A 12,030-nucleotide genomic window follows, 5' to 3' on the forward strand; every position below is an offset into this window, starting at 1 on the left:
CCACTTTGAGACTCCTTCAAGTAGAGAAAAGCAGGATATAAAAACTAACTCCATAAATAAGAATTCTATGGAAAAGGACCATCCCTGCCATGATGATGAAAACTATATGTTTGGATTTTGCTGTATTATACCAACCTGTGGAATATGACAGTTCGCAGTTTCAAAATCTATTTGGCCACAGTGGATTGACAGTCTGGACACACGAAAACCTCTGGAAGATCTTTTGAATCAATGCCTATGCGAAAGCAGTGGTACCAGTCCTTGCAGTTTCCTTCACAGTGAACCCTAGTTAGGTCACCACTGGGCCTCCTGCACCCTTCCTTCAAGAAACATAGTCACCAGCAGCCTTCAAACAAGGAAGGTAAAATATCTGAGCAATAGGTTAGTGTATCCTTCCATCCCTCTGGGCATGATCGAGACACAGTAATGTAACTCTCGTTTAAGATTTGTCTCTTCTTGGGAGGAACAGCATCAATTTCCACTTGAAAATATTTGTCTTGTCCTTCAAAATAGGTTTTCCCACAGTACTGTATTATTTCTTTTACAATCCAGGGTCTAATGGCAGCCATATCCTTTTGTATGAACTGTAATTGGGCAGCAGAAGCAGTCAGATGGGCAATGGTACATGTGAAAGGACCGTAGTCACTGGAATTACCTTGCCTGGGCATATCAGTTGATGCAAAAAATGACCAGCCGCAAAACTATAGGGATATTTTGAATCCATCTCATACAGACATGCTAAGAAGCATGTTATTGCATCAATCACAGAGTGGTTCAATCCATGTTTGGAATCTAGATAGAGCATGGTCTTCTTTTTAAAAATGATTACTATCAGTATCCAGTGGACTTCTCTGTCATTTACTGGAATAATCAAAACATCTTTCTTTAGCACTCCAAATCTCAAACAGTTCTTCAGAGCTTGCACTGGCAATCTTTGACATATCTGCATGAAGTGGCAAGTACAGTAAGTGGGGAAATTGTTCCATCGTGACCTAGCTCTTTGGCCATGATCACCCTGGAAGCAAGAAAGGCATCTATTATGCAATCATTTATCCAGTTTGATCCTTTCAGTGTGTTTATGTCATAGTCATACACACAGATGTTGCCAACTGAACCCACAAGTCCCATGGTTTGTAGACTGAGTGTGGGGAAGGTACAGTTGTGCCATGGGGGAACTGATGTACAAATCAGTGATTTGTCCAAACACTTCTCACTTTGTGTTGAGAATATGGGGCTGCTATCAAAAGAATCAATATTGGTCACTGTTAAATCCTCTTTCCCACTTTTTGGAGTGGAGGTCATCTGAGGCTGAGTGCTTTCCAGGTGTCTCATAGTCAGTTGGTGATCTTAAGGAGTCCAACCCCTCAGTAGCCTGCACTGAATCAGATGCTGGAGCTACTGTTATCTTTTCCTGCAGTCTGGGGAACTTTCTTCCCGATCTACTCTTCTGTCTTTTATTTCACTTCAACTGTGTGAGCTGCAACTGGCAAGGCTTCCCTGGTTCTTTTTTTTAAACATAATTTTTATTAACAGGCCAATCATATCACATTATTTCAAATCACATTAATTCCAAATTATACAGCCAAATTTTTCAATTTTGTTGGGAGTACCCATACATCAAGCTCCGGACAAGGATCCAAACATCACTTCTATTACTGCTTTAATTATACAGTTCTAACCAGTTCTATCCAGATAGTCTCTTTATTACTTTCTTCATCTTCTTGTTGTTGTCATATATTCCTTTCTTTGCGATCTCTGATTATCTTCACAGGCAGGTTGAAAGCAGATATCGTCTGTGTGGGTTTTACACACTCCACAAGTCATATCTCATAGGGACAGCCGCCATTCCCCTCCTCCTTCGAAAGTTTATCTTCGGTCTGCCCTTTTGTTTTCCCAGGCTTGTAAAATATATCATAGATCATAGAGGGCTCTGCCAGGTTAAGATTAAATTCCAATCATCGTTCACTTTCAAATGGTCCTGGTTCTCCTCCCCCCGTCTTTCTTAAACAAGCCTGTCTTGCGTGACGCCATTTTAAAACTGCGTCATGAAATTTTTCCATTCTCCGATCTTTACCAATCCTCTCTTCATTCATCATTAATTCATCCCACACAGTTTTTAAATTCCTGCTTGTGTAATAAAATACGGCAGTTCTTCTTTCTTTGGGGTGGAGGGTTATTATTACTCACATAAGGCAAAGAAAAGAAAAGTTTTTTCCTCCACCCCCCTTCTTCGCTCCAGACATACCAATCTCTTAATAGCGCTTCATCGCTTGATTTATTTGTCTTCGCCCGCCGCTCCAATCCCAGAGATCCATTAATCAGCAGTCTTATCTTCTGACCGACCTTTGCTTGACGTATGTGCTTTAACATCTTCCAATTATATATTTCCAATGGTATTTTCGAGTTAAAGCGAACCAGCACGCGCAGATTGGAGACGGCGTCCGGGAAGAGCCGACTTCACCGAGGGCTGGTGCCAAGTGACCTGGTGGCACCCCCTTCTCTCAAATCAGGGGGTGCATTGTGGCCACCGCTGGCAAGGCAGTCCCCCCCCATATCCTTGGGGGGGGGAAGACTGCATACTTCCCATAGCAGCCTCTTAATTACCTCGTGTGGGTCGGAGAGATGTTATTGTCGGCCATCTTCCAATGCGCCACCTGGTGGCCCCCCTAGGCTTCCCTGGTTCTGGTGGCATGCCGATAGATTTTGTGGCAGCTATAATATGGTAACAAGTCCTGGATGATGGGTGCACGCACAATGTCCTGTACGGACTGTGCATGCATGGCAGCCCGTATGGATGCCGCACATGCGGCAGCCCGTATGGTCACCAGGAGAACAGCTGCCCATACAGCCTGTACGGCTGCCGTGAGAGGGGCTGCCTGTACTGCGAGCAGCAGCTTGTACAGTCGCCGCGAGAGCAGCTGCCCGTATGGCCCATACGGTCACTGCGAGAGGGGCTGCCTGTACAGTTGCCGCAAGAGCAGCAGCCCACACGGACGCCGCACAAGCGGCAGCCAGTACAGCGACCGCATTGTCACTCTCCCCCCAGCATGGCACCCCGGGGCACCATCACCCCGCTGCCCCTTCGTATGCCCCTGCAGTCAGTCAAATGTACTATGAACAATCTGAAGTCATGCTGGGCACAATTCACCACTAATCCTGTTCTTTTTCTAAAAACACGTGGTGGACTCCAGGAAAGCTGTCAGCAGGCACCATGATGCCCATGGGCACCACGTTGGAGACCCCCTATTTCAAAGTTTGCACTGACAAAATCTGTTGGCAAGAAGACTTGCAGTTAAACCTCCATTTATATTACCACCCCCGCAGAGCAACCAACTTTTGTCACAAAACCATTTGTAGCTGAATTGACGCAAGACAGGTGATTGTTTTTCATGGTTACTTTGGTGGTCTCCATCTAGTTGGTTTGATAATTTACATTCACAGGTAAGATCATCACAATCTCTGCCTTGGATATTCTTGAGGTTTAGCAGCGTCAAAAATTTCCAGGTGCTGTTCTTCACAGTGGAAGCTATGAATATGAATGTCATTTTAATTCAATGTTCTTGCTAATGCAGAACCATTTCAGATAGCATTTGTATTTCAGTCATTCCATGGACATTGGTGTGATCTTACAATATAATTTGGTGGAGTCCATTTAACAATCATGCCGATCCATGAGGATTAAAGTATTTAATATAGTGTTTGTTCCTTGGCTGTGCTCTGTGGTTTTTGTGGTTCATTCTGTTCAAATCATGTGTGATTTGATAGTGATTTCAGGGTGACCAAACATCAAAAACCTAAGGATCCATGGGGATCTGTGCTTCATGAGAATTTTTTTACAGCATGGCAGTGCCCCAAAGTGATCTGGCCATGAGCAGCATAGGTGGTTGGGTAATGAATATGGGGCGACCCAGAAAACTGTGGAGCCGTAAATTTTAAAAATATATATATATTCAATTTTATAAGGATAGGGAAGTACAGAAAGGGAAAAGGGGGAGGGGATAGATAGATTAGAAATTTAAAAGACCTATAAAGATTATCAAATCCTACAAAGTACTACTACTACTACTACTACTACTACTACTACTACTACTACTATATTTGTACCCTGCCCATCTGGCTGGGTTTCCCCAGCCACTCTGGGTGGCTTCAAAAAAAAAATGAAATAAAAATACATTAAAAAGTCACACATTAAAAACGTCCCTAAACAGGGCTGCCGTCAGATGTCTTCTAAATGTCAGGTAGTTGTTTATCTCTTTGACATTTAATGGGAGGACATTCCACAGGGCGGGCGCCACTACCAAGAAGGCCCTCTGCCTGGTTCCTTGTCGCTTTGCTTCTCGCAGTGAGGGAACCACCAGAAGGCCCTTGGTGCTGGACATCAGTGTCTGGGCAGAACGATGGGGGTGGAGATGCTCCTTCAGGTCTACTGGGCCGAGGCCATTTAGGGCTTTAAAGGTCAGCACCAAAACTTTGAATTGTGCTCGGAAATGTACTGGGAGCCAATGTAAGTCTTTCAGGACATGTGTTATATGGTCTTGGTGGCCACTCCCAGTCACCAGACTAGCTGCCGCATTCTGGATTAGTTGTAGTTTCCGGGTCACCTTCAAAGGTAGCCCCACGTAGAGCACATTGCAGTAGTCGAAGCGGAAGATAACAAGAGCATGCACCACTCTAGTGAGACAGTCTCCGGGCAGGTAGGGTCTCAGCCTGCATACCAGATGGAGCTGGTAGACAGCTGCCCTGGATACAGAATTGACCTGTGCATCCATGGACAGCTGTGAGTCCAAAATGACTCCCAGGCTGCGCACCTGGTCCTTCAGGGGCACATTTACCCCATTCAGGACCAGGGAGTCCTTCACACCAGCCCACCCCCTGTCCCCCAAGAACAGAACTTCCATATTGTCAGGATTCAACCTCAATCCATTAGCTGCCATCCATCCTCCAACCGCCTCCAAGCACTCACACAGGACCTTCACCGCCTTCACTGGTTCTGAGTTGAAAGAGAGGTAGAGCTGGGTATCATCCGCATATTGATGGACACCAAGCCCAAACCCCCTGATGATCTCTCCCAGCAGCTTCATGTAGATGTTAAAAAGCATGGAGGGGAGGACGGAACCCCGAGGCACACCACAAGTAAGTCTGAACACTCATCCCCCACCACCACTTTCTGGACACAGTCCAGGAGGAAGGAGCAGAACCACTGTATAACAGTGCCCTCAGCTCCCAGCTCCTCTAGACGGTCCAGAAGGATGTTATGATCGATTGTATCAAAAGCCGCTGAGAGATCCAGCAGAACTAGGAAACAGCTCTCACCTTTGTCCCTAGCCCACCAGAGATCATCAACCAGCGTGACCAAGGCAGTTTCAGTCCCATGATGAGACCTGAATCCCAATTGGAAGGGATCCAAATGGTCTGCATCCTCCAGGCATGCCTGGAGTTGTTCAGCAACCACCGCTCAATCACCTTGCCCAAGAATGGAAGATTTGAGGCTGGGTGATAGTTGGCCATACTGGCCGGGTCTAAAGATGTTTTTTTAAGAAGCGGTTTAATGACTGCCTCTTTCAGCAGGTCTGGGAATGCCCCCTCACAGAGGGAAGCATTCACCACCCCGCAGAGCCCATCACCCAGCCCTTCCCGGCTTGCTTTTATTAGCCAGGATGGGCAAGGATCAAGGAGACAGGTGGTTGGTTTCACACATCCGAGCAACCTGTCCACATTCTCGGGGGTAATGGATTCAAATTGATTCCATGCAACTTGACCAAACAGGGCTCTAGCACTCTCCCGCCCCGACCCTGCTCCCACGGTGGTGTCTACTTCCTTCCGAATATTAGCAACTTTATCTGCATAAAAATTTGAAAAATCGTTGCAGGAGATCTTGGGGTCTTTACAAGGCCCCGGTGGTAAAGGTGGTTCCGTTAAATTGCAAACCACCTGAAAGAGTCTCCTGCTACTATTTTCTGCAGATGCAATAGAGGCGGTGAAGAAAGTCTCCTTCGCCGTCACTATCGCCACTTGGTAGGCTCGACATTGAGCTCTAACCTGTGTCCGGTCCAATTCAGAATGAGTTTTCTGCCACCGGCACTCTAGCTGTCTCAGCGATTGTTTCCTCACCCTCAGCTCCAAAGAAAACCACGGGGCTGTCCGGGCTCCATGCAGTCGGAGAGGGCGCTTCGGAGCCAGACAGTTGATAGCCCTGGTTAACTCCGCATTCCAGTGGGCCACCAGGGAATCAGCTGAAAGGCCATCAGCATGGGATAAAGCATGCCCTACCACTCTCTGGAAACCATTTGGATTCATTAAGTGGCAGGGGCGGATTATCCGTATGGGTCCCACCTCCCTGCAGAGGAGAAGGGTCACGGAGAAGTCCAGTTGCACCAGGAAGTGATCTGACCATGGCACTTCTTTTGTTTCACTTTTACCTAGTGTCATATCACCCACGTCACTAGAGGTGAACACTAGGTCTAAGGCATGTCCGTGACTATGAGTTGGGCCAAAAGTATTAGGGACAGCCCCATGGAGGCCATGCTTGTTAAAATCCCCTAGGACAACCAAATTAGGTATCTCCAGGAGAACATCCGCCATGACCTGAAGCAGCTCGGGCAGGGAATCCTTGGTGCAGCGGGGGGGTCAGTACACCAAAAGGAATCCTGTACTGCCCCTATTGCCCAGCTTCCAGAACAGGCACTCAGAGAACTGGGTCTTTCATATGCGCAGAAGCGCCAAATTGCACCGGTGCCTGTGCAAACGTGGCGCTTCAGGATGCGAACGCTGTGGGTTGCGGATGTGCCTCAGTCACGGGTTATGTCTGCAACCCGAGGTTCCACTGTACCAATTTTGTTTTAGGGCTTAATTTGCAGTAATTTTTTTTCCTTTATTCATAATTGTTCTCATTGTTCCACTGTGAACTGCTCTTAAAATTTTTGCATCCATTTTGTCATATAAGGTTTTGCTTGTTCGGGCTTGGTGTCATATTTGAGTAATAGTTTATAAATTTTACCCAAAAGGTAGAACTCTGTTATGATGGACTCAAATTCTGTCGTTTCACTGATTTAAATGTTTGCCATACAGTCTTTCTTGAATCTGGGTATTAGTTGACAGTATGTAAGCAGTTTCATATTTTTTCTCCTCTTTAATACTTTGGCATGTATTTGATCTGTTCTTGAAGATGAACCATATCTTGGTACAATATATACCGTTTTTTTCGCTCTATAGGATGCACCGGACCATAGGACGCACCGAACCATAGGAGGGGGAGAACAGGGGGGGGAATTCTCCCCCTCACCGCTCAGCACCCCTTCAGCGAAGCGGGAGGAGAAACGGAGCCCCTTCCATTTCTCCTCCCGCTTCACTGAAGGGGTGCTGCGCAGAGAGGAAAAACTGTGCAGCGCCTCTCCAGCGAAGCAAAGCCTGGAGAGCAAGAGAGATCGGTGTGCACCGACCCCTCTCGTTCTCCAGGCTTCAGGCGGCTATCCGCAAGCCTTCGGAGTGCAGCGGGAACTTGCGCTGTGCTCCAAAGGCTTCAGGCGGCTATCCCTGAAGCCTGGAGAGCGAGAGGGGTCGGTGCGCACCGACCCCTCTCGCTCTCCAGGCTTCAGCGAAAGCAACGCGTAGCCTCTGGAGCGTGGAGGGAGCGCTCCCTCTGCGCTTTGGAGGCTTCGTGTTGCTATCGCTGAAGCCAAAGACAAAAAACTCGGATCCACGGCTTCCTGGCCATATTGTGGCCCAAAAACGTGGTTTTGAAGCACGGATCCTCATGGATCCTCAGACTTTTCGCATTGGGCCACCCCAAACTCACCGTCAGATCACACGTCATAGCCAGGGGCACAGCCTACACCACAAAAATCACGGATCCACGGCTTCCTGGTCATACCGTGGCCCAAAAACGTGGTTTTGAACCACGGATCCTCATGGATCCTCATGATTTTTGCACAAGATCAGCCCAAAGTCATCATCAGATCAAACATCATGGCCAGGGTCACAGCATGCAACACAAAAATCACAGATCCACGGCTTCCTGGTCATACCACAGCCCAAAAACGTGGTTTTGAAGCACGGATCCTCATGGATCCTCACACTTTTCGCATTGGGCCAACCAAAACGCACCGTTAAATCACACATCATGCCCAGGGGCACAGCCTGCACAACAAAAAACTCGGATCCACGGCTTCCTGGCAACACCGTGGACCAAAAACGTGGTTTTGAAGCACGGATCCTCATGGATCCTCACGTTTTTTGCATTGGGCCAACCCAAACCCACCGTTAAATCACACATCATGGCCAGGGGCACAGCCTGCACCACAAAAATCACGCTTCCATGGCTTCCTGGCGACACCGTAGCCCAAAAACGTGGTTTTGAAGCACGGATCCTCATGGATCCTCACACTTTTTGCACTGGGCCACCCCTAAATCACTGTCAAATCACACTTCATGCCATGGGGCACAGCCTGCACAACAAAAAACTCGGATCCATGGGTTCCTGGCCATACTGTGGCCCAAAAACGTGGTTTCGAAGCATGGATCCTCATGGATACTCACGCATTTTCCAGTGGGCCAACCCAAACTCACTGTCAAATCACACATCATGGCCAGGGTCACAGCCCGCACCACAAAAAACTAGGATCCACGGCTTCCTGGTCATACCATGGCCCAAAAACTTGGTCTTGAAGCATGGATCCTCAAGGATCCTCATTCTTTTCACATTGGGGCTCCCCAAACTCACCATCAAATCACACATCATAGCCAGGGGCACACCCTGCACCACAAAAATCATGAGTTGCACTACAAAAATCACAGAAATGCCCTTACCTGCACTGTTAATGGCACCACTGCAATATTATTATTAGAGCCGATAGGAGAATATATGACTACCGTATTTTTCGCTCTATAGGACACACTTTTTACCCTCAAAAAATTAAGGGGAAATGTGTGTGCATCCTATGGAGCGAATGCAGGCTCTTTGGCTTCAGCGAAAGCAACACGAAGCCTCCAAAGCGCAGAGGGAGCGCTCCCTCCACGCTCCAGAGGCTACGCGTTGCTTTCGCTGAAGCCTGGAGAGCGAGCCCTCTCGCTCTCCAGGCTTCAGGCGGCTATCCGCAAGCCTTCGGAGCGCAGCGGGAACTTGCGCTGTGCTCCATAGGCTTCAGGTGGCCAAGTTTTTTGTGGTGTAGGCTGTGCCCCTGGCTATGATATGTGATTTGACAGTGATTTAGGGGTGGTCCAATGCAAAAAGTGTGAGGATCCATGAACATCCGTGCTTCAAAACCACGTTTTTGGGCCACGGTATGGCCAGGAAGCTGTTGATCCGTGATTTTTGTGGTGCAGGCTGTGCCCCTGGACATGATGTGTAATTTGACGGTGAGTTTGGGCTGATCTAGTGCAAAAATCATGAGGATTCATGAGGATCCGTGTTTTTTAACCATGTTTTTGCGCCACTGCGGCACCACGAAACAGTGGATGCGTGATTTTTTTGGTTCTGCCTACAGACTAAGATGTGGTCTACAGTATCATGGTGTTTTTATTTTGTTTCAATATAAAAATCATATGAATTCATGAGGATCCGTGCCTCGGATCCATGTTTTTTTGGTGCTGCAGCGCGGCAAAGTGTTGGATCCACATTTTTTATAGTCCAGTTTGTAGGTGTGCCTTCTAGGTGTGATTTGACACTGCATTTGTTGGAGTTATTTTTTAAAAAGTGGAGGATCCATGAGGATCCGTGTAGATCCGCCTTTTACCCAGACCCAACCCAGTCAACACAATGCTTTCATTACTGACACAGATGGCTTACTCTATATTTGTTATAATTCCTCATAGCAATCCCACCTGATCACTACAGAAACTGTAGTTCTCCAAGCAGGAGATGGGACAGAACTCTGGGAACTGTAGTTTTCCACGAAAGAAACACTGAGCACCACTCTGAGAACTCTATTTTTCCATTAATGAGATGGGCAGCACTGTGGGAATTGTAGTTTTCCGAAAGGTGGATTTGATTTAAATCCCTAGTCAGTAAGACTTGATTTAAATCATTTTTTAACAGAAAGACTCATTTTTGCTGGTATAATCTTTCTATTGACAACCAGATGAAGGTTTTCTTTTAGGAATGATAAATTTTCAGAGTCGTTTTTACAGTTATATCAAAAATGACTGATTTGGTTCTACTCTTAGAAATACACTGACAGATAATTATGAAATTATGGTGAGGTTTATTAAGTTAATGGTTTCCATTTGGACAACTTTTCTGCTGTGCTTGATTGGAAAGATAAAAATTACCATTGCCTTAATAACAATCTAAACAATTTATTTCACTAAAACAATAACATGATAGCATATGGATCCATGTTTGTTAACTGGTGTGATTCCACAATTTTTTTTAACAAAGACTGTGTTTTAGCACACATGTAAAGCTTATTTCCTGATATATTATTATTATTATTATTATTATCCCTAATCCCTATCCCTAAGTTCTATTGCTGTCTCTAACCCTTATCTTTAACCATAACCATAATAACAACAACAACAATTATAGGCTACAACTGAACTAGTTACAAAATAATCAAAATAATAAATCCTTATTTCCCGCTTAATAGCCTTTGGACTAGAACATATCTCAAAGAGAAAATTTTTAGAAAGTGGTTTAATTTAAAAATCCAGTTTGAATCAAAAATACCCCTATAAATGGAAAATATCCAGTTTAAATTGGGGGGGAGTCTGATTTAAATTGGAAAAAACGGATTTACCGTATTTTTCGCACGATTGGACGCACCGGACCATAGGACGCACCTAGTGTTTAGGGGGGGAAATCAAGGAAAAAATATGATCCCCCCCCCCGCAGCTCTGGGAGCAGTGGACAGGCTGCACGCAGCCTGTGCGCTACTCCAAGACCTTCTCCCTGCTTTTGCGGGAGGTGGCGGAATTCCCCCACCTCCCGCAAAAGCCCACAGGAGCCCCGCGTGACTCCTGTGGGCTTTTCGACCAGGAGGGAGAAGGGACTGAAACGGCCAGTCAGTCCCTTCTCCCTCCTTGGGGAAAAGCCCCCAAGAGCCGCTCGCTCTTTAAAGGGTGCGCGGCTCCTGCGGGCTTTTCTAGGAGGTGGGGGAATTCCCCCACCTCCTAGAAAAGCCAGCAGAAGCCGTGGAGCCCCTTTAAAGAGCGCACGGCTTTTGCCTGCTTCTGCGGGAGGTGGGGGAATTCCCCCATCTCCCGCAAAAGCCCGCAGGAGGGAGAAGGGACGGACTCGGCCAGTCAGTCCCTTCTCCCTCCTTGGGGAAAAGCCCCCAAGAGCTGCGCGCTCTTTAAAGGCTGTGCGGCTCTTGCAGGCTTTTCTGCGAGGTGGGGGAATTCCCCCACCTCCTAGAAAAGCCAGTAGAAGCCATGGAGCCCCTTTAAAGAGCGCACGGCTTTTGCCTGCTTTTGCGGGAGGTGGGGGAATTCCCCCATCTCCCGCAAAAGCCCGCAGGAGGGAGAAGGGACTGACTCGGCCAGTCAGTCCCTTCTCCCTCCTTGGGGAAAAGCCCCCAAGAGCCGCTCGCTCTTTAAAGGGTGCGCGGCTCCTGCGGGCTTTTCTAGGAGGTGGGGGAATTCCCCCACCACCTAGAAAAGCCAGCAGAAGCCACGGAGCCCCTTTAAAGAGCGTGCGGCTTTTGCCTGCTTTTGCGGGAGGTGGGGGAATTCCCCCATCTCCCGCAAAAGCCCACAGGAGGGTTGGAGAGTAGCGGGAAGGCGTTGCGCGCCTCCCCGCTGCCCCCCATCCTCTGGGGCTGGCGATGGGGGAAGCGCTGCTTTCCCCACCGCCAGCCTCAAAGAGCAGACTCTCCTGGCTTCAGCCGAAGCAACGCGAAGCCTCCGGAGCGCAGGCTTCGGAGGCTTTGCCTTGCTATCGCTGAAGCCAGGGAGCCTGCATTCACTCCATAGGACGCACACACATTTCCTCTTCATTTTTGGAGGGGAAAAAGTGCGTCCTATAGAGCGAAAAATACGGTAATTAAATAAATAAATCTGATTTAAAAAAAATAAAATAAGAAAGAATCCTTGAAT

At 47.4% G+C, this 12,030-nt stretch overlaps 2 protein-coding genes and 1 long non-coding RNA gene across 7 annotated transcripts in view; 1 reads left to right on the plus strand and 2 right to left on the minus strand.

Annotated features, from left to right (window-relative positions):
- Positions 1 to 12,030, minus strand: part of LOC310753894 (tigger transposable element-derived protein 1-like) — a 657,443-nt gene that overhangs the window by 597,525 nt on the left and 47,888 nt on the right. The gene's annotated exons all lie outside the window — the stretch shown is intronic.
- The window catches only part of LOC310753909, a 395,356-nt gene that overhangs the window by 150,112 nt on the left and 233,214 nt on the right, over positions 1 to 12,030 (minus strand). The window lies entirely within an intron of this gene.
- The window catches only part of LOC310753900 (ribose-phosphate pyrophosphokinase 1-like), a 41,425-nt gene that overhangs the window by 8,446 nt on the left and 20,949 nt on the right, over positions 1 to 12,030 (plus strand). The window lies entirely within an intron of this gene.

Source organism: Podarcis filfolensis (genome assembly GCF_964270895.1).
Source record: "Podarcis filfolensis genome assembly, chromosome: W".
Taxonomy (NCBI): Eukaryota; Metazoa; Chordata; class Lepidosauria; order Squamata; family Lacertidae; genus Podarcis; species Podarcis filfolensis.